This window comes from Salvelinus fontinalis, unplaced genomic scaffold (genome assembly GCF_029448725.1).
Source record: "Salvelinus fontinalis isolate EN_2023a unplaced genomic scaffold, ASM2944872v1 scaffold_0628, whole genome shotgun sequence".
NCBI lineage: Eukaryota > Metazoa > Chordata > Actinopteri > Salmoniformes > Salmonidae > Salvelinus > Salvelinus fontinalis.
This window is the reverse complement of record NW_026600837.1, coordinates 85,001-107,217: the sequence shown is the minus strand read 5'-3', so window position 1 is coordinate 107,217 and position 22,217 is coordinate 85,001. Positions and strand designations below refer to the sequence as shown.

The 22,217-nt window shown below is 43.0% G+C and overlaps 13 non-coding genes across 13 annotated transcripts; 9 read left to right on the top strand and 4 right to left on the bottom strand.

Moving 5' to 3' along the window:
* Positions 1–374: 374 nt before the first annotated feature.
* Positions 375–446, bottom strand: trnap-agg (transfer RNA proline (anticodon AGG)). The gene has a single exon. It is a non-coding gene; the product is annotated as a tRNA-Pro (tRNA).
* A 4,418-nt stretch (positions 447–4,864) lies between these two features.
* On the bottom strand, positions 4,865–4,936 carry trnap-agg (transfer RNA proline (anticodon AGG)). Its single transcript has one exon. It is a non-coding gene; the product is annotated as a tRNA-Pro (tRNA).
* Positions 4,937–9,353: 4,417 nt separating this feature from the next.
* Positions 9,354–9,425, bottom strand: trnap-ugg (transfer RNA proline (anticodon UGG)). Its single transcript has one exon. It is a non-coding gene; the product is annotated as a tRNA-Pro (tRNA).
* Positions 9,426–10,264: 839 nt separating this feature from the next.
* Positions 10,265–10,336, bottom strand: trnap-ugg (transfer RNA proline (anticodon UGG)). Its single transcript has one exon. It is a non-coding gene; the product is annotated as a tRNA-Pro (tRNA).
* Positions 10,337–11,921: 1,585 nt separating this feature from the next.
* On the top strand, positions 11,922–11,994 carry trnap-ugg (transfer RNA proline (anticodon UGG)). The gene has a single exon. It is a non-coding gene; the product is annotated as a tRNA-Pro (tRNA).
* Positions 11,995–13,744: 1,750 nt separating this feature from the next.
* On the top strand, positions 13,745–13,816 carry trnap-ugg (transfer RNA proline (anticodon UGG)). Its single transcript has one exon. It is a non-coding gene; the product is annotated as a tRNA-Pro (tRNA).
* A 1,751-nt stretch (positions 13,817–15,567) lies between these two features.
* On the top strand, positions 15,568–15,639 carry trnap-ugg (transfer RNA proline (anticodon UGG)). The gene has a single exon. It is a non-coding gene; the product is annotated as a tRNA-Pro (tRNA).
* An 839-nt stretch (positions 15,640–16,478) lies between these two features.
* On the top strand, positions 16,479–16,551 carry trnap-ugg (transfer RNA proline (anticodon UGG)). Its single transcript has one exon. It is a non-coding gene; the product is annotated as a tRNA-Pro (tRNA).
* An 839-nt stretch (positions 16,552–17,390) lies between these two features.
* On the top strand, positions 17,391–17,462 carry trnap-ugg (transfer RNA proline (anticodon UGG)). Its single transcript has one exon. It is a non-coding gene; the product is annotated as a tRNA-Pro (tRNA).
* An 840-nt stretch (positions 17,463–18,302) lies between these two features.
* trnap-ugg (transfer RNA proline (anticodon UGG)) lies at positions 18,303–18,374 on the top strand. The gene has a single exon. It is a non-coding gene; the product is annotated as a tRNA-Pro (tRNA).
* Positions 18,375–19,214: 840 nt separating this feature from the next.
* trnaq-uug (transfer RNA glutamine (anticodon UUG)) lies at positions 19,215–19,286 on the top strand. The gene has a single exon. It is a non-coding gene; the product is annotated as a tRNA-Gln (tRNA).
* An 840-nt stretch (positions 19,287–20,126) lies between these two features.
* On the top strand, positions 20,127–20,198 carry trnat-ugu (transfer RNA threonine (anticodon UGU)). Its single transcript has one exon. It is a non-coding gene; the product is annotated as a tRNA-Thr (tRNA).
* An 840-nt stretch (positions 20,199–21,038) lies between these two features.
* trnap-ugg (transfer RNA proline (anticodon UGG)) lies at positions 21,039–21,110 on the top strand. Its single transcript has one exon. It is a non-coding gene; the product is annotated as a tRNA-Pro (tRNA).
* The last annotated feature ends 1,107 nt before the right edge of the window (positions 21,111–22,217 follow it).

Below are 22,217 nucleotides of genomic sequence, written 5' to 3'. Positions count from 1 at the left end.
TGTTTGTCAAAACATGAGACATCCCGAATATCAGTTTTCTCATATAAATGTCTGTAGCTTCCGAACGGTTTGACCAACAAAATTGTTTGACCATTCTATGGAAAGGGGAGACTCTAACAAACACAATGCCGTTCTCAGTTTTGCTCTACGACCCCCACAAGTGTCACAGGACTCGTCTGAAGGTAACCAGTACCGGTTAAAATTACAGATTTTTTATCAAGGAAGAAATTAATACATGTTGAAGCCACTAGTGGAGAGCACAAATTAATAGCAGTCCATTGCCTTAATCACTCAGCCACCTCGTCCTATACTCCAGGGATGGCAGTTGCCCCTCCAACCAGTAAACAAAGATCCGCTTGTCTCAGACTGTTAAAGGGCTCGTCCGGGATTTGAACCCGGGACCTCTCGCACCCTAAGCGAGAATCATACCCCTAGACCAACGAGCCATTTCGTGGAAGACATTTTTTTGCTGTCGCCAGCAATGACGGTGAGGATATGGATTGACTTGTCGATGGTGCCAGGCCACAGTGAATCACGTGAGTTTTGTTGGTATACTTGTGAGCATAGCTGTCTTCCAAGCAGTTGACCAGGTTTCAGTTCAAATCCTCTGTAATTCATCTGCCGAGTCTTTCAGATTCAATTTTCATTTTCTGTAACAGCAAGAAACAAATGAAGAAGAGCTAAATTAAGATTTTGAAGTTGAAAAAGAAGACATCAAAACGAATTGGAGCTCATTGAATTTGAGCCGATTGACGCACCGGTATGTGAATAAATGATAAAATCCCCATTGGAATCTGTCAGTTTGAAACTAGAGATTTCACCTTTTTTTTTGCACTGGATGCTTCTCAATCTTCCATAACCGCTGATGTCACACCTCTGCATTTTCGGTGAAAGGCGGCAGAGTGAGAGCGATGTTTGTCAAAACATGAGACATCCCGAATATCAGTTTTCTCATATAAATGTCTTTAGCTTCCGAATGGTTTGACCAACAAAATTGTTTGACCATTCTATGGAAAGGGGAGACTCTAACAAACACAATGCCGTTCTCAGTTTTGCTCTACGACCCCCACAAGTGTCACAGGACTCGTCTGAAGGTAACCAGTACCGGTTAAAATTACAGATTTTTAATCAAGGAAGAAATTAATACATGTTGAAGCCACTAGTGGAGAGCACAAACGATTAGCAGTCCATTGCCTTAATCACTCAGCCACCTCGTCCTGCACTCCATGGATAGCAGTTGCCTCTCCAACCAGTAGCCAAAGATCCGCCTGTCTCAGACTGTTAAAGGGCTCGTCCGGGATTTGAACCCAGGACCTCTCGCACCCGAAGCGAGAATCATACCCCTAGACCAGGGGTGTCAAAGTCAAATGGACGGAGGGCCAAATAAAAAATTTAGCTACAAGCCGAGGGCCGGACTGTTCGAATGTTCATTGAAAAAAATTTAAATGACGCATATAGTCTAGTGAACCTAATTGAACCTACTGAAAACCTAACAAATATATTCCAATATGATCAGATAAATAAAGCAATATTTTCTTATGGCTCTGTCAGTAATCTTTAATTTTCAACAGACACAAAAGACAAATTTCCTTTATATAAAAATCCCCATAACATGAACATTAAATGAAAGAAACCGGTATTCAAGGCACCATCAGTAGCCTATATTTTCTATTTTAGCAAAAGTGGGCTAAATTTACTTCAAAGAAAAAAACAATAATAGCAATTTTCTATCATCCACTCAACTGAAATATTTTTAAAATATAATTGGATTGAAATACAATAAAATAAAGTGCAAAAATCTATTAATCAAAAACAACACTTTGTTTAAGGAGAAGTAACATGCAGTGAAAACAAATATTAAACTTTAACTTTTAAACTTGAACTGAGTAAAAACTCTAAATATGTGATTGCACAGTAATGTTCACTTGTTTGAGGTTGAGGGTGATACTTGGTGGTGTCCCATCTTTTCCACAAGTTCATCAATGTTCGGGGTAAGGCTCTGAGCTGAGGAAATCCTCAGAATTGAGTGGAGGTGTTCAGCAGTAAGTCGACTTCTGTGTGATGTTTTGTTCAGGTTCATCAAAGAAAACAGTTGTTCACACAGGTATGTGCTGCCAAACATAGACAACGTTTGAGCAGCCTGGATGCGCAGCTGGGGCATTGTGTCGGGGAGGAAACGGGCGAACTCCGCAGCACCCACTGCCGCATATTTTGCCCTCAGTGCATCATTGCATTGGAGGTCAATCAACTCCATTTGGAGGTTTGGTGGTGAGCTTTCCACGTCAACAGCAAATGGGTTACCGAGCAGTTCCAACCTGCTTTTTTGTGCTTCAAAGTCAGCAAATCGGCGTCGAAAGTCAGCGGCAAGCATACCTATTTTATCAGCCAACTGTGCGCTCGGGAACGCACTGGTAGAGAGCTTCTCTTTCATGGTCTGGCAGCTGGGAAAGTGGCTCAAATTTTCTTTACGCATCTGCGTCTCCCACAGAGTCAGTTTGGTTTTAAATGCCTTCACTGTACTGTACATATCAGAGATGACATGATCCCGACCCTGCAGCTGCAAGTTCATTGCATTCAGATGACTCGTAATGTCACACAGAAAAGCCATTTCACACAGAAACATTTCGTCTCGGAGTTGTGTTGTGTCTTTCCCTTTGCTGTCCAAGAACAGACAAATCTCCTCACGAAGCTCGAAACATCTTTGAAGCACCTTTCCCTGGCTTAGCCATCGCACCTCTGTGTGATAAGGCAAATCACCATGCTCCGTTTCTAACTCCGTCAGAAATGCCTTGAACTGGCGGTGATTCAAACCTTTGGCTCTGATAAAGTTAACTGTGCGCGTGATGATGCTCATTACATGCTCCATTTTCAAGGCTTTACCGCACAACGCTTCCTGGTGTATGATACAATGATAAGCTGTCAGCTCACCTGTCGCGTTTTCCTCTTGCATCTTTTCCCGTATCTTCGCCACCAGTCCGCTCCTGTGTCCACACATCGCAGGTGCTCCGTCGGTTGTCAAACCCACGAGTTTTTCCCAAGGCAGCTCCATCTCATTTACACATCTTGACACCTCTTCATACAAATCATGCCCCGTAGTTGTGCCATGCATAGGACGTAAAGCCAAAAACTCCTCTGTCACGCTTAGGCTGGAGTCCACTCCGCGGATGAAAATTGACAACTGGGCAATGTCAGAAATGTCGGTGCTCTCATCCACAGCCAAGGAATATGCAATGAAATCTTTTCCCTTTTTCACAAGCTGCTCTTTTAGATTGATGGACAACTGGTCTACTCTCTCGGCAATGGTGTTTCTGCTCAGACTCACATTTAAAAAGAGTTGCCTTTTTTCTGGGCAAACTTCGTCACAAACTTTAATCATGCAGTTTTTGATGAAATCCCCCTCCGTAAATGGCCGGGCTGATTTAGCGATCTCTTCTGCCAAAATAAAACTGGCCTTGACAGCAGCCTGGCCTTGTGATTTGGCTTTTTTGAACAGAGCCTGTCGAGATTTGAGGCCTCGTTTTAATTCCTCTGCCTTTTGTAGCCTTTGTTCCATGTCCATATTCTTGTTTTTGTCCGCGTGTTTCGTTTCATAATGTCGTCTCAGATTATACTCTTTCAGTACCGCCACACTTTCTCCACACAGAAGACACACAGGTTTTCCAGCTACCTCCGTGAACATATACTCCGACTCCCACCTTGTTTGAAACCCCCGGTTCTCAGTGTCCACCTTCCGTTTTGCCATTTTTGATGGGTATCTGAAAGTTAATTTTACTGTGATGCTGACGACTGCTGTGCCAATAAATATTGAAATGAAGCAGCCTACTGCTCGGTGCGTCACCGTTGCATTGTGGGAAATGTAGTATTGGTGCGTGTAAAAGATCTGCGGGCTGCCGGCTTGCTGCGGTCTGCGGGCCGGTTCTAATAATAAATCAAGATCATCCCAGGGGCCGTAAAAAACCTTCTCGCGGGCCGGATGTGGCCCGCGGGCCTTGACTCTGACATATGTGCCCTAGACCAACGAGCCATTTCGTGGAAGACATTTTTTTGCTATCGCCAGCAATGACGGTGAGGATATGGATTGACTTGTCGATGGTGCCAGGCCACAGTGAATCACGTGAGTTTTGTTGGTATACTTGTGAGCATAGCTGTCTTCCAAGCAGTTGACCAGGTTTCAGTTCAAATCCTCTGTAATTCATCTTCCGAGTCTTTCAGATTCAATTTTCAATTTCTGTAACAGCAAGAAACAAATGAAGAAGAGCTAAATGAAGATTTTGAAGTTGAAAAAGAAGACATCAAAACGAATTGGAGCTCATTGAATTTGAGCCGATTGACGCACCGGTATGTGAATAAATGATAAAATCCCCATTGGAATCTGTCAGTTTGAAACTAGAGATTTCACCTTTTTTTTTGCACTGGATGCTTCTCAATCTTCCATAACCGCTGATGTCACACCTCTGCATTTTCGGAGAAAGGCGGCAGAGCGAGAGCGATGTTTGTCAAAACATGAGACATCCCGAATATCAGTTTTCTCATATAAATGTCTTTAGCTTCCGAACGGTTTGACCAACAAAATTGTTTGACCATTCTATGGAAAGGGGAGACTCTAACAAACACAATGCCGTTCTCAGTTTTGCTCTACGACCCCCACAAGTGTCACAGGACTCGTCTGAAGGTAACCAGTACAGGTTAAAATTACAGATTTTTTATCAAGGAAGAAATTAATACATGTTGAAGCCACTAGTGGAGAGCACAAATTAATAGCAGTCCATTGCCTTAATCACTCAGCCACCTCGTCCTATACTCCAGGGATGGCAGTTGCCCCTCCAACCAGTAAACAAAGATCCGCTTGTCTCAGACTGTTAAAGGGCTCGTCCGGGATTTGAACCCGGGACCTCTCGCACCCTAAGCGAGAATCATACCCCTAGACCAACGAGCCATTTCGTGGAAGACATTTTTTTGCTGTCGCCAGCAATGACGGTGAGGATATGGATTGACTTGTCGATGGTGCCAGGCCACAGTGAATCACGTGAGTTTTGTTGGTATACTTGTGAGCATAGCTGTCTTCCAAGCAGTTGACCAGGTTTCAGTTCAAATCCTCTGTAATTCATCTGCCGAGTCTTTCAGATTCAATTTTCATTTTCTGTAACAGCAAGAAACAAATGAAGAAGAGCTAAATTAAGATTTTGAAGTTGAAAAAGAAGACATCAAAACGAATTGGAGCTCATTGAATTTGAGCCGATTGACGCACCGGTATGTGAATAAATGATAAAATCCCCATTGGAATCTGTCAGTTTGAAACTAGAGATTTCACCTTTTTTTTTGCACTGGATGCTTCTCAATCTTCCATAACCGCTGATGTCACACCTCTGCATTTTCGGTGAAAGGCGGCAGAGTGAGAGCGATGTTTGTCAAAACATGAGACATCCCGAATATCAGTTTTCTCATATAAATGTCTTTAGCTTCCGAATGGTTTGACCAACAAAATTGTTTGACCATTCTATGGAAAGGGGAGACTCTAACAAACACAATGCCGTTCTCAGTTTTGCTCTACGACCCCCACAAGTGTCACAGGACTCGTCTGAAGGTAACCAGTACCGGTTAAAATTACAGATTTTTCATCAAGGAAGAAATTAATACATGTTGAAGCCACTAGTGGAGAGCACAAACGATTAGCAGTCCATTGCCTTAATCACTCAGCCACCTCGTCCTGCACTCCATGGATAGCAGTTGCCTCTCCAACCAGTAGCCAAAGATCCGCCTGTCTCAGACTGTTAAAGGGCTCGTCCGGGATTTGAACCCAGGACCTCTCGCACCCGAAGGGAGAATCATACCCCTAGACCAGGGGTGTCAAAGTCAAATGGACGGAGGGCCAAATAAAAAATTTAGCTACAAGCCGAGGGCCGGACTGTTCGAATGTTCATTGAAAAAAATTTAAATGACGCATATAGTCTAGTGAACCTAATTGAACCTACTGAAAACCTAACAAATATATTCCAATATGATCAGATAAATAAAGCAATATTTTCTTATGGCTCTGTCAGTAATCTTTAATTTTCAACAGACACAAAAGACAAATTTCCTTTATATAAAAATCCCCATAACATGAACATTAAATGAAAGAAACGGGTATTCAAGGCACCATCAGTAGCCTATATTTTCTATTTTAGCAAAAGTGGGCTAAATTTACTTCAAAGAAAAAAACAATAATAGCAATTTTCTATCATCCACTCAACTGAAATATTTTTAAAATATAATTGGATTGAAATACAATAAAATAAAGTGCAAAAATCTATTAATCAAAAACAACACTTTGTTTAAGGAGAAGTAACATGCAGTGAAAACAAATATTAAACTTTAACTTTTAAACTTGAACTGAGTAAAAACTCTAAATATGTGATTGCACAGTAATGTTCACTTGTTTGAGGTTGAGGGTGATACTTGGTGGTGTCCCATCTTTTCCACAAGTTCATCAATGTTCGGGGTAAGGCTCTGAGCTGAGGAAATCCTCAGAATTGAGTGGAGGTGTTCAGCAGTAAGTCGACTTCTGTGTGATGTTTTGTTCAGGTTCATCAAAGAAAACAGTTGTTCACACAGGTATGTGCTGCCAAACATAGACAACGTTTGAGCAGCCTGGATGCGCAGCTGGGGCATTGTGTCGGGGAGGAAACGGGCGAACTCCGCAGCACCCACTGCCGCATATTTTGCCCTCAGTGCATCATTGCATTGGAGGTCAATCAACTCCATTTGGAGGTTTGGTGGTGAGCTTTCCACGTCAACAGCAAATGGGTTACCGAGCAGTTCCAACCTGCTTTTTTGTGCTTCAAAGTCAGCAAATCGGCGTCGAAAGTCAGCGGCAAGCATACCTATTTTATCAGCCAACTGTGCGCTCGGGAACGCACTGGTAGAGAGCTTCTCTTTCATGGTCTGGCAGCTGGGAAAGTGGCTCAAATTTTCTTTACGCATCTGCGTCTCCCACAGAGTCAGTTTGGTTTTAAATGCCTTCACTGTACTGTACATATCAGAGATGACATGATCCCGACCCTGCAGCTGCAAGTTCATTGCATTCAGATGACTCGTAATGTCACACAGAAAAGCCATTTCACACAGAAACATTTCGTCTCGGAGTTGTGTTGTGTCTTTCCCTTTGCTGTCCAAGAACAGACAAATCTCCTCACGAAGCTCGAAACATCTTTGAAGCACCTTTCCCTGGCTTAGCCATCGCACCTCTGTGTGATAAGGCAAATCACCATGCTCCGTTTCTAACTCCGTCAGAAATGCCTTGAACTGGCGGTGATTCAAACCTTTGGCTCTGATAAAGTTAACTGTGCGCGTGATGATGCTCATTACATGCTCCATTTTCAAGGCTTTACCGCACAACGCTTCCTGGTGTATGATACAATGATAAGCTGTCAGCTCACCTGTCGCGTTTTCCTCTTGCATCTTTTCCCGTATCTTCGCCACCAGTCCGCTCCTGTGTCCACACATCGCAGGTGCTCCGTCGGTTGTCAAACCCACGAGTTTTTCCCAAGGCAGCTCCATCTCATTTACACATCTTGACACCTCTTCATACAAATCATGCCCCGTAGTTGTGCCATGCATAGGACGTAAAGCCAAAAACTCCTCTGTCACGCTTAGGCTGGAGTCCACTCCGCGGATGAAAATTGACAACTGGGCAATGTCAGAAATGTCGGTGCTCTCATCCACAGCCAAGGAATATGCAATGAAATCTTTTCCCTTTTTCACAAGCTGCTCTTTTAGATTGATGGACAACTGGTCTACTCTCTCGGCAATGGTGTTTCTGCTCAGACTCACATTTAAAAAGAGTTGCCTTTTTTCTGGGCAAACTTCGTCACAAACTTTAATCATGCAGTTTTTGATGAAATCCCCCTCCGTAAATGGCCGGGCTGATTTAGCGATCTCTTCTGCCAAAATAAAACTGGCCTTGACAGCAGCCTGGCCTTGTGATTTGGCTTTTTTGAACAGAGCCTGTCGAGATTTGAGGCCTCGTTTTAATTCCTCTGCCTTTTGTAGCCTTTGTTCCATGTCCATATTCTTGTTTTTGTCCGCGTGTTTCGTTTCATAATGTCGTCTCAGATTATACTCTTTCAGTACCGCCACACTTTCTCCACACAGAAGACACACAGGTTTTCCAGCTACCTCCGTGAACATATACTCCGACTCCCACCTTGTTTGAAACCCCCGGTTCTCAGTGTCCACCTTCCGTTTTGCCATTTTTGATGGGTCTCTGAAAGTTAATTTTACTGTGATGCTGACGACTGCTGTGCCAATAAATATTGAAATGAAGCAGCCTACTGCTCGGTGCGTCACCGTTGCATTGTGGGAAATGTAGTATTGGTGCGTGTAAAAGATCTGCGGGCTGCCGGCTTGCTGCGGTCTGCGGGCCGGTTCTAATAATAAATCAAGATCATCCCAGGGGCCGTAAAAAACCTTCTCGCGGGCCGGATGTGGCCCGCGGGCCTTGACTCTGACATATGTGCCCTAGAACAACGAGCCATTTCGTGGAAGACATTTTTTTGCTGTCGCCAGCAATGACGGTGAGGATATGGATTGACTTGTCGATGGTGCCAGGCCACAGTGAATCACGTGAGTTTTGTTGGTATACTTGTGAGCATAGCTGTCTTCCAAGCAGTTGACCAGGTTTCAGTTCAAATCCTCTGTAATTAATCTTCCGAGTCTTTCAGATTCAATTTTCAATTTCTGTAACAGCAAGAAACAAATGAAGAAGAGCTAAATGAAGATTTTGAAGTTGAAAAAGAAGACATCAAAACGAATTAGAGCTCATTGAATTTGAGCCGATTGACGCACCGGTATGTGAATAAATTATAAAATCCCCATTGGAATCTGTCAGTTTGAAACTAGAGATTTCACCTTTTTTTTTGCACTGGATGCTTCTCAATCTTCCATAACCGCTGATGTCACACCTCTGCATTTTCGGTGAAAGGCGGCAGAGCGAGAGCGATGTTTGTCAAACATGAGACATCCCGAATATCAGTTTTCTCATATAAATGTCTGTAGCTTCCGAACGGTTTGACCAACAAAATTGTTTGACCATTCTATGGAAAGGGGAGACTCTAACAAACACAATGCCGTTCTCAGTTTTGCTCTACGACCCCCACAAGTGTCACAGGACTCGTCTGAAGTTAACCAGTACCGGTTAAAATTACAGATTTTTAATCAAGGAAGAAATTAATACATGTTGAAGCCACTTTTGGAGAGCACAAATGATTAGCAATCCATTGCCTTAATCACTCAGCCACCTCGTCCTATACTCCAGGGATTGCAGTTGCCCCTCCAACCAGTAAACAAAGATCCGCTTGTCTCAGACTGTTAAAGGGCTCATCCGGGATTTGAACCCGGGACCTCTCGCACCCAAAGCGAGAATCATACCCCTAGACCAACGAGCCATTTCGTGGAAGACATTTTTTTGCTGTCGCCAGCAATGACGGTGAGGATATGGATTGACTTGTCGATGGTGCCAGGCCACAGTGAATCACGTGAGTTTTGTTGGTATACTTGTGAGCATAGCTGTCTTCCAAGCAGTTGACCAGGTTTCAGTTCAAATCCTCTGTAATTCATCTTCCGAGTCTTTCAGATTCAATTTTCAATTTCTGTAACAGCAAGAAACAAATGAAGAAGAGCTAAATTAAGATTTTGAAGTTGAAAAAGAAGACATCAAAACGAATTGGAGCTCATTGAATTTGAGCCGATTGACGCACCGGTATGTGAATAAATTATAAAATCCCCATTGGAATCTGTCAGTTTGAAACTAGAGATTTCACCTTTTTTTTTGCACTGGATGCTTCTCAATCTTCCATAACCGCTGATGTCACACCTCTGCATTTTCGGTGAAAGGCGGCAGAGCGAGAGCGATGTTTGTCAAACATGAGACATCCCGAATATCAGTTTTCTCATATAAATGTCTGTAGCTTCCGAACGGTTTGACCAACAAAATTGTTTGACCATTCTATGGAAAGGGGAGACTCTAACAAACACAATGCCGTTCTCAGTTTTGCTCTACGACCCCCACAAGTGTCACAGGACTCGTCTGAAGTTAACCAGTACCGGTTAAAATTACAGATTTTTAATCAAGGAAGAAATTAATACATGTTGAAGCCACTTTTGGAGAGCACAAATGATTAGCAATCCATTGCCTTAATCACTCAGCCACCTCGTCCTATACTCCAGGGATTGCAGTTGCCCCTCCAACCAGTAAACAAAGATCCGCTTGTCTCAGACTGTTAAAGGGCTCATCCGGGATTTGAACCCGGGACCTCTCGCACCCAAAGCGAGAATCATACCCCTAGACCAACGAGCCATTTCGTGGAAGACATTTTTTTGCTGTCGCCAGCAATGACGGTGAGGATATGGATTGACTTGTCGATGGTGCCAGGCCACAGTGAATCACGTGAGTTTTGTTGGTATACTTGTGAGCATAGCTGTCTTCCAAGCAGTTGACCAGGTTTCAGTTCAAATCCTCTGTAATTCATCTTCCGAGTCTTTCAGATTCAATTTTCAATTTCTGTAACAGCAAGAAACAAATGAAGAAGAGCTAAATGAAGATTTTGAAGTTGAAAAAGAAGACATCAAAACGAATTGGAGCTCATTGAATTTGAGCCGATTGACGCACCGGTATGTGAATAAATGATAAAATCCCCATTGGAATCTGTCAGTTTGAAACTAGAGATTTCACCTTTTTTTTTGCACTGGATGCTTCTCAATCTTCCATAACCGCTGATGTCACACCTCTGCATTTTCGGTGAAAGGCGGCAGAGCGAGAGCGATGTTTGTCAAAACATGAGACATCCCGAATATCAGTTTTCTCATATAAATGTCTGTAGCTTCCGAACGGTTTGACCAACAAAATTGTTTGACCATTCTATGGAAAGGGGAGACTCTAACAAACACAATGCCGTTCTCAGTTTTGCTCTACGACCCCCACAAGTGTCACAGGACTCGTCTGAAGGTAACCAGTACCGGTTAAAATTACAGATTTTTAATCAAGGAAGAAATTAATACATGTTGAAGCCACTAGTGGAGAGCACAAATGATTAGCAGTCAATTGCCTTAACACTGAGACAGGCGGATCTTTGGCTACTGGTTGGAGAGGCAACTGCTATCCATGGAGTGCAGGACGAGGTGGCTGAGTGATTAAGGCAATGGACTGCTAATCGTTTGTGCTCTCCACTAGTGGCTTCAACATGTATTAATTTCTTCCTTGATGAAAAATCTGTAATTTTAACCGGTACTGGTTACCTTCAGACGAGTCCTGTGACACTTGTGGGGGTCGTAGAGCAAAACTGAGAACGGCATTGTGTTTGTTAGAGTCTCCCCTTTCCATAGAATGATCAAACAATTTTGTTGGTCAAACCATTCGAAGGCTACAGACATTTATATGAGAAAACTGATATTCGGGATGTCTCATGTTTTGACAAACATCGCTCTCGCTCTGCCGCCTTTCACCGAAAATGCAGAGGTGTGACATCAGCGGTTATGGAAGATTGAGAAGCATCCAGTGCAAAAAAAAGGTGAAATCTCTAGTTTCAAACTGACAGATTCCAATGGGGATTTTATCATTTATTCACATACCGGTGCGTCAATCGGCTCAAATTCAATGAGCTCCAATTCGTTTTGATGTCTTCTTTTTCAACTTCAAAATCTTCATTTAGCTCTTCTTCATTTGTTTCTTGCTGTTACAGAAAATGAAAATTGAATCTGAAAGACTCGGAAGATGAATTACAGAGGATTTGAACTGAAACCTGGTCAACTGCTTGGAAGACAGCTATGCTCACAAGTATACCAACAAAACTCACGTGATTCACTGTGGCCTGGCACCATCGACAAGTCAATCCATATCCTCACCGTCATTGCTGGCGACAGCAAAAAAATGTCTTCCACGATATGGTTCGTTGGTCTAGGGGTATGATTCTCGCTTTGGGTGCGAGAGGTCCCGGGTTCAAATCCCGGACGAGCACTTTAACAGTCTGAGACAAGCGGATCTTTGTTTACTGGTTGGAGGGGCAACTGCCATCCCTGGAGTATAGGACGAGGTGGCTGAGTGATTAAAGCAATGGACTGCTAATCATTTGTGCTCTCCACTAGTGGCTTCAACATGTATTAATTTCTTCCTTGATTAAAAATCTGTAATTTTAACCGGTACTGGTTACCTTCAGACGAGTCCTGTGACACTTGTGGGGGTCGTAGAGCAAAACTGAGAACGGCATTGTGTTTGTTAGAGTCTCCCCTTTCCATAGAATGGTCAAACAATTTTGTTGGTCAAACCATTCGGAAGCTAAAGACATTTATATGAGAAAACTGATATTCGGGATGTCTCATGTTTTGACAAACATCGCTCTCGCTCTGCCGCCTTTCACCGAAAATGCAGAGGTGTGACATCAGCGGTTATGGAAGATTGAGAAGCATCCAGTGCAAAAAAAAAGGTGAAATCTCTAGTTTCAAACTGACAGATTCCAATGGGGATTTTATCATTTATTCACATACCGGTGCGTCAATCGGCTCAAATTCAATGAGCTCCAATTCGTTTTGATGTCTTCTTTTTCAACTTCAAAATCTTCATTTAGCTATTCTTCATTTGTTTCTTGCTGTTACAGAAAATGAAAATTGAATCTGAAAGACTCGGCAGATGAATTACAGAGGATTTGAACAGAAACCTGGTCAACTGCTTGGAAGACAGCTATGCTCACAAGAATACCAACAAAACTCACGTGATTCACTGTGGCCTGGCACCATCGACAAGTCAATCCATATCCTCACCTTCATTGCTGGCGACAGCAAAAAAATATCTTCGAAGAAATGGCTCGTTGGTCTAGGGGTATGATTCTCCCTTCGGGTGCGAGAGGTCCCGGGTTCAAATCCCAGACGAGCCCTTTAACACTCTGAGACAGGCGGATCTTTGGCTACTGGTTGGAGAGGCAACTGCTATCCATGGAGTGCAGGACGAGGTGGCTGAGTGATTAAGGCAATAGACTGCTAATCGTTTGTGCTCTCCACTAGTGGCTTCAACATGTATTAATTTCTTCCTTGATTAAAAATCTGTAATTTTAACCGGTACTGGTTACCTTCAGACGAGTCCTGTGACACTTGTGTGGGTCGTAGAGCAAAACTGAGAACGGCATTGTGTTTGTTAGAGTCTCCCCTTTCCATAGAATGGTCAAACAATTTTGTTGGTCAAACCATTCGGAAGCTAAAGACATTTATATGAGAAAACTGATATTCGGGATGTCTCATGTTTTGACAAACATCGCTCTCGCTCTGCCGCCTTTCACCGAAAATGCAGAGGTGTGACATCAGCGGTTATGGAAGATTGAGAAGCATCCAGTGCAAAAAAAAAGGTGAAATCTCTAGTTTCAAACTGACAGATTCCAATGGGGATTTTATCATTTATTCACATACCGGTGCGTCAATCGGCTCAAATTCAATGAGCTCCAATTCGTTTTGATGTCTTCTTTTTCAACTTCAAAATCTTCATTTAGCTCTTCTTCATTTGTTTCTTGCTGTTACAGAAAATGAAAATTGAATCTGAAAGACTCGGCAGATGAATTACAGAGGATTTGAACAGAAACCTGGTCAACTGCTTGGAAGACAGCTATGCTCACAAGAATACCAACAAAACTCACGTGATTCACTGTGGCCTGGCACCATCGACAAGTCAATCCATATCCTCACCGTCATTGCTGGCGACAGCAAAATAACTTTTCCACGAAATGGCTCGTTGGTCTAGGGCTATGATTTTCGCTTTGGGTGCGAGAGGTCCCGGGTTCAAATCCCGGACGAGCCCTTTAACAGTCTGAGACAAGCGGATCTTTGTTTACTGGTTGGAGGGGCAACTGCCATCCCTGGAGTATAGGACGAGGTGGCTGAGTGATTAAGGCAATGGACTGCTAATCGTTTGTGCTCTCCACTAGTGGCTTCAACATGTATTAATTTCTTCCTTGATGAAAAATCTGTAATTTTAACCGGTACTGGTTACCTTCAGACGAGTCCTGTGACACTTGTGGGGGTCGTAGAGCAAAACTGAGAACGGCATTGTGTTTGTTAGAGTCTCCCCTTTCCATAGAATGGTCAAACAATTTTGTTGGTCAAACCGTTCGGAAGCTACAGACATTTATATGAGAAAACTGATATTCGGGATGTCTCATGTTTTGACAAACATCGCTCTCGCTCTGCCGCCTTTCACCGAAAATGCAGAGGTGTGACATCAGCGGTTATGGAAGATTGAGAAGCATCCAGTGCAAAAAAAAAGGTGAAATCTCTAGTTTCAAACTGACAGATTCCAATGGGGATTTTATCATTTATTCACATACCGGTGCGTCAATCGGCTCAAATTCAATGAGCTCCAATTCGTTTTGATGTCTTCTTTTTCAACTTCAAAATCTTCATTTAGCTATTCTTCATTTGTTTCTTGCTGTTACAGAAAATGAAAATTGAATCTGAAAGACTCGGCAGATGAATTACAGAGGATTTGAACAGAAACCTGGTCAACTGCTTGGAAGACAGCTATGCTCACAAGAATACCAACAAAACTCACGTGATTCACTGTGGCCTGGCACCATCGACAAGTCAATCCATATCCTCACCTTCATTGCTGGCGACAGCAAAAAAATATCTTCGAAGAAATGGCTCGTTGGTCTAGGGGTATGATTCTCCCTTCGGGTGCGAGAGGTCCCGGGTTCAAATCCCAGACGAGCCCTTTAACACTCTGAGACAGGCGGATCTTTGGCTACTGGTTGGAGAGGCAACTGCTATCCATGGAGTGCAGGACGAGGTGGCTGAGTGATTAAGGCAATAGACTGCTAATCGTTTGTGCTCTCCACTAGTGGCTTCAACATGTATTAATTTCTTCCTTGATTAAAAATCTGTAATTTTAACCGGTACTGGTTACCTTCAGACGAGTCCTGTGACACTTGTGTGGGTCGTAGAGCAAAACTGAGAACGGCATTGTGTTTGTTAGAGTCTCCCCTTTCCATAGAATGGTCAAACAATTTTGTTGGTCAAACCATTCGGAAGCTAAAGACATTTATATGAGAAAACTGATATTCGGGATGTCTCATGTTTTGACAAACATCGCTCTCGCTCTGCCGCCTTTCACCGAAAATGCAGAGGTGTGACATCAGCGGTTATGGAAGATTGAGAAGCATCCAGTGCAAAAAAAAAGGTGAAATCTCTAGTTTCAAACTGACAGATTCCAATGGGGATTTTATCATTTATTCACATACCGGTGCGTCAATCGGCTCAAATTCAATGAGCTCCAATTCGTTTTGATGTCTTCTTTTTCAACTTCAAAATCTTCATTTAGCTCTTCTTCATTTGTTTCTTGCTGTTACAGAAAATGAAAATTGAATCTGAAAGACTCGGCAGATGAATTACAGAGGATTTGAACAGAAACCTGGTCAACTGCTTGGAAGACAGCTATGCTCACAAGAATACCAACAAAACTCACGTGATTCACTGTGGCCTGGCACCATCGACAAGTCAATCCATATCCTCACCGTCATTGCTGGCGACAGCAAAATAACTTTTCCACGAAATGGCTCGTTGGTCTAGGGCTATGATTTTCGCTTTGGGTGCGAGAGGTCCCGGGTTCAAATCCCGGACGAGCCCTTTAACAGTCTGAGACAAGCGGATCTTTGTTTACTGGTTGGAGGGGCAACTGCCATCCCTGGAGTATAGGACGAGGTGGCTGAGTGATTAAGGCAATGGACTGCTAATCGTTTGTGCTCTCCACTAGTGGCTTCAACATGTATTAATTTCTTCCTTGATGAAAAATCTGTAATTTTAACCGGTACTGGTTACCTTCAGACGAGTCCTGTGACACTTGTGGGGGTCGTAGAGCAAAACTGAGAACGGTATTGTGTTTGTTAGAGTCTCCCCTTTCCATAGAATGATCAAACAATTTTGTTGGTCAAACCATTCGAAGGCTACAGACATTTATATGAGAAAACTGATATTCGGGATGTCTCATGTTTTGACAAACATCGCTCTCGCTCTGCCGCCTTTCACCGAAAATGCAGAGGTGTGACATCAGCGGTTATGGAAGATTGAGAAGCATCCAGTGCAAAAAAAAGGTGAAATCTCTAGTTTCAAACTGACAGATTCCAATGGGGATTTTATCATTTATTCACATACCGGTGCGTCAATCGGCTCAAATTCAATGAGCTCCAATTCGTTTTGATGTCTTCTTTTTCAACTTCAAAATCTTCATTTAGCTCTTCTTCATTTGTTTCTTGCTGTTACAGAAAATGAAAATTGAATCTGAAAGACTCGGAAGATGAATTACAGAGGATTTGAACTGAAACCTGGTCAACTGCTTGGAAGACAGCTATGCTCACAAGTATACCAACAAAACTCACGTGATTCACTGTGGCCTGGCACCATCGACAAGTCAATCCATATCCTCACCGTCATTGCTGGCGACAGCAAAAAAATGTCTTCCACGAAATGGTTCGTTGGTCTAGGGGTATGATTCTCGCTTTGGGTGCGAGAGGTCCCGGGTTCAAATCCCGGACGAGCACTTTAACAGTCTGAGACAAGCGGATCTTTGTTTACTGGTTGGAGGGGCAACTGCCATCCCTGGAGTATAGGACGAGGTGGCTGAGTGATTAAAGCAATGGACTGCTAATCATTTGTGCTCTCCACTAGTGGCTTCAACATGTATTAATTTCTTCCTTGATTAAAAATCTGTAATTTTAACCGGTACTGGTTACCTTCAGACGAGTCCTGTGACACTTGTGGGGGTCGTAGAGCAAAACTGAGAACGGCATTGTGTTTGTTAGAGCCTCCCCTTTTCATAAACTGGTCAAACAATTTTGTTGGTCAAACCGTTCGGAAGCTACAGACATTTATATGAGAAAACTGATATTCGGGATGTCTCATGTTTTGACAAACATCGCTCTCGCTCTGCCGCCTTTCACCGAAAATGCAGAGGTGTGACATCAGCGGTTATGGAAGATTGAGAAGCATCCAGTGCAAAAAAAAAGGTGAAATCTCTAGTTTCAAACTGACAGATTCCAATGGGGATTTTATCATTTATTCACATACCGGTGCGTCAATTAGCTCAAATTCAATGAGCTCCAATTCGTTTTGATGTCTTCTTTTTCAACTTCAAAATCTTCATTTAGCTCTTCTTCATTTGTTTCTTGCTGTTACAGAAAATGAAAATTGAATCTGAAAGACTCGGAAGATTAATTACAGAGGATTTGAACTGAAACCTGGTCAACTGCTTGGAAGACAGCTATGCTCACAAGTATACCAACAAAACTCACGTGATTCACTGTGGCCTGGCAACATCGACAAGTCAATCCATATCCTCACCGTCATTGCTGGCGACAGCAAAAAAATGTCTTCCACGAAATGGCTCGTTGGTCTAGGGGTATGATTCTTGCTTTGGGTGCGAGAGGTCCCGGGTTCAAATCCCAGACGAGCCCTTTAACAGTCTGCGACAAGCGGATCTTTGTTTACTGGTTGGAGGGGCAACTGCCATCCCTGGAGTATAGGACGAGGTGGCTGAGTGATTAAGGCAATGGACTGCTAATCATTTGTGCTCTCCACTAGTGGCTTCAACATGTATTAATTTCTTCCTTGATTAAAAATCTGTAATTTTAACCGGTACTGGTTACCTTCAGACCAGTCCTGTGACACTTGTGGGGGTCGTAGAGCAAAACTGAGAACGGCATTGTGTTTGTTAGAGTCTCCCCTTTCCATAGAATGGTCAAACAATTTTGTTGGTCAAACCGTTCGGAAGCTACAGACATTTATATGAGAAAACTGATATTCGGGATGTCTCATGTTTTGACAAACATCGCTCTCGCTCTGCAGCCTTTCACCGAAAATGCAGAGGTGTGACATCAGCGGTTATGGAAGATTGAGAAGCATCCAGTGCAAAAAAAAAGGTGAAATCTCTAGTTTCAAACTGACAGATTCCAGTGGGGATTTTATCGTTTATTCACATACCGGTGCGTCAATCGGCTCAAATTCAATGAGCTCCAATTCGTTTTGATGTCTTCTTTTTCAACTTCAAAATCTTCATTTAGCTCTTCTTCATTTGTTTCTTGCTGTTACAGAAAATGAAAATTGAATCTGAAAGACTCGGAAGATGAATTACAGAGGATTTGAACTGAAACCTGGTCAACTGCTTGGAAGACAGCTATGCTCACAAGTATACCAACAAAACTCACGTGATTCACTGTGGCCTGGCACCATCGACAAGTCAATCCATATCTTCACCGTCATTGCTGGCGACAGCAAAAAAATGTCTTCCACGAAATGGCTCGTTGGTCTAGGGGTATGATTCTCGCTTTGGGTGCGGGAGGTCCAGGGTTCAAATCCCGGACGAGCCCTTTAACAGTCTGAGACAAGCGGATCTTTGTTTACTGGTTGGAGGGGCAACTGCCATCCCTGGAGTATAGGACGAGGTGGCTGAGTGATTAAGGCAATGGACTGCTAATCATTTGTGCTCTCCACTAGTGGCTTCAACATGTATTCATTTCTTCCTTGATTAAAAATCTGTAATTTTAACCGGTACTGGTTACCTTCAGACGAGTCCTGTGACACTTGTGGGGGTCGTAGATCAAAACTGAGAACGGCATTGTGTTTGTTAGAGTCTCCCCTTTCCATAGAATGGTCAAACAATTTTGTTGGTCAAACCGTTCGGAAGCTAAAGACATTTATATGAGAAAACTGATATTCGGGATGTCTCATGTTTTGACAAACATCGCTCTCGCTCTGCCGCCTTTCACCGAAAATGCAGAGGTGTGACATCAGTGGTTATGGAAGATTGAGAAGCATCCAGTGCAAAAAAAAAGGTGAAATCTCTAGTTTCAAACTGACAGATTCCAATGGGGATTTTATCATTTATTCACATACCGGTGCGTCAATCGGCTCAAATTCAATGAGCTCCAATTCGTTTTGATGTCTTCTTTTTCAACTTCAAAATCATCATTTAGCTCTTCTTCATTTGTTTCTTGCTGTTACAGAAAATGAAAATTGAATCTGAAAGACTCGGAAGATTAATTACAGAGGATTTGAACTGAAACCTGGTCAACTGCTTGGAAGACAGCTATGCTCACAAGTATACCAACAAAACTCACGTGATTCACTGTGGCCTGGCACCATCGACATGTCAATCCATATCCTCACCGTCATTGCTGGCGACAGCAAAAAAATGTCTTCCACGAAATGGCTCGTTGGTCTAGGGGTATGATTCTTGCTTTTGGTGCGAGAGGTCCCGGGTTCAAATCCCGGACGAGCCCTTTAACAGTCTGAGACAAGCGGATCTTTGTTTACTGGTTGGAGGGGCAACTGCCATCCCTGGAGTATAGGACGAGGTGGCTGAGTGATTAAGGCAATGGACTGCTAATCATTTGTGCTCTCCACTAGTGGCTTCAACATGTATTCATTTCTTCCTTGATTAAAAATCTGTAATTTTAACCGGTACTGGTTACCTTCAGACGAGTCCTGTGACACTTGTGGGGGTCGTAGATCAAAACTGAGAACGGCATTGTGTTTGTTAGAGTCTCCCCTTTCCATAGAATGGTCAAACAATTTTGTTGGTCAAACCGTTCGGAAGCTAAAGACATTTATATGAGAAAACTGATATTCGGGATGTCTCATGTTTTGACAAACATCGCTCTCGCTCTGCCGCCTTTCACCGAAAATGCAGAGGTGTGACATCAGTGGTTATGGAAGATTGAGAAGCATCCAGTGCAAAAAAAAAGGTGAAATCTCTAGTTTCAAACTGACAGATTCCAATGGGGATTTTATCATTTATTCACATACCGGTGCGTCAATCGGCTCAAATTCAATGAGCTCCAATTCGTTTTGATGTCTTCTTTTTCAACTTCAAAATCATCATTTAGCTCTTCTTCATTTGTTTCTTGCTGTTACAGAAAATGAAAATTGAATCTGAAAGACTCGGAAGATTAATTACAGAGGATTTGAACTGAAACCTGGTCAACTGCTTGGAAGACAGCTATGCTCACAAGTATACCAACAAAACTCACGTGATTCACTGTGGCCTGGCACCATCGACAAGTCAATCCATATCCTCACCGTCATTGCTGGCGACAGCAAAAAAATGTCTTCCACGAAATGGCTCGTTGGTCTAGGGGTATGATTCTTGCTTTGTGTGCGAGAGGTCCCGGGTTCAAATCCCGGACGAGCCCTTTAACAGTCTGAGACAAGCGGATCTTTGTTTACTGGTTGGAGGGGCAACTGCCATCCCTGGAGTATAGGACGAGGTGGCTGAGTGATTAAGGCAATGGACTGCTAATCATTTGTGCTCTCCACTAGTGGCTTCAACATGTATTAATTTCTTCCTTGATTAAAAATCTGTAATTTTAACCGGTACTGGTTACCTTCAGACGAGTCCTGTGACACTTGTGGGGGTCGTAGATCAAAACTGAGAACGGCATTGTGTTTGTTAGAGTCTCCCCTTTCCATAGAATGGTCAAACAATTTTGTTGGTCAAACCGTTCGGAAGCTAAAGACATTTATATGAGAAAACTGATATTCGGGATGTCTCATGTTTTGACAAACATCGCTCTCGCTCTGCCGCCTTTCACCGAAAATGCAGAGGTGTGACATCAGTGGTTATGGAAGATTGAGAAGCATCCAGTGCAAAAAAAAAGGTGAAATCTCTAGTTTCAAACTGACAGATTCCAATGGGGATTTTATCATTTATTCACATACCGGTGCGTCAATCGCCTCAAATTCAATGAGCTCCAATTCGTTTTGATGTCTTCTTTTTCAACTTCAAAATCATCATTTAGCTCTTCTTCATTTGTTTCTTGCTGTTACAGAAAATTAAAATTGAATCTGAAAGACTCGGAAGATTAATTACAGAGGATTTGAACTGAAACCTGGTCAACTGCTTGGAAGACAGCTATGCTCACAAGTATACCAACAAAACTCACGTGATTCACTGTGGCCTGGCACCATCGACAAGTCAATCCATATCCTCACCGTCATTGCTGGCGACAGCAAAAAAATGTCTTTCACGAAATGGCTCGTTGGTCTAGGGGTATGATTCTTGCTTTGGGTGCGAGAGGTCCCGGGTTCAAATCCCGGACGAGCCCTTTAACAGTCTGAGACAAGCGGATCTTTGTTTACTGGTTGGAGGGGCAACTGCCATCCCTGGAGTATAGGACGAGGTGGCTGAGTGATTAAGGCAATGGACTGCTAATCATTTGTGCTCTCCACTAGTGGCTTCAACATGTATTAATTTCTTCCTTGATTAAAAATCTGTAATTTTAACCGGTACTGGTTACCTTCAGACGAGTCCTGTGACACTTGTGGGGGTCGTAGAGCAAAACTGAGAACGGCATTGTGTTTGTTAGAGTCTCCCCTTTCCATAAACTGGTCAAACAATTTTGTTGGTCAAACCGTTCGGAAGCTACAGACATTTATATGAGAAAACTGATATTCGGGATGTCTCATGTTTTGACAAACATCGCTCTCGCTCTGCCGCCTTTCACCGAAAATGCAGAGGTGTGACATCAGCAGTTATGGAAGATTGAGAAGCATCCAGTGCAAAAAAAAAGGTGAAATCTCTAGTTTCAAACTGACAGATTCCAATGGGGATTTTATCATTTATTCACGTACCGGTGTACTTTGGGTGCGAGAGGTCCCGGGTTCAAATCCCGAACGAGCCCTTTGTAGAGCCTTTAACAGTCTGAGACAGGCGGATCTTGGGCAACTGGTTGGAGGGGCAACTGCCATCCCTGGAGTGCAGGACGAGGTGGCTGAGTGATTAAGGCAATGGACTGCTAATCATTTGTTCTTTGCACAAGTGGCTTCAACATTGCACAACTTTTCTTCATTTCTTCCTTGATTAAAAATCTGTAATTTTAACCGGTACTGGTTACCTTCAGACGAGTCCTGTGACACTTGTGGGGGTCGTAGAGCAAAACTGAGAACGGCATTGTGTTTGTTAGAGTCTCCCCTTTCCATAGAATGATCAAACAATTTTGTTGGTCAAACCATTCGAAGGCTACAGACATTTATATGAGAAAACTGATATTCGGGATGTCTCATGTTTTGACAAACATCGCTCTCGCTCTGCCGCCTTTCACCGAAAATGCAGAGGTGTGACATCAGCGGTTATGGAAGATTGAGAAGCATCCAGTGCAAAAAAAAGGTGAAATCTCTAGTTTCAAACTGACAGATTCCAATGGGGATTTTAT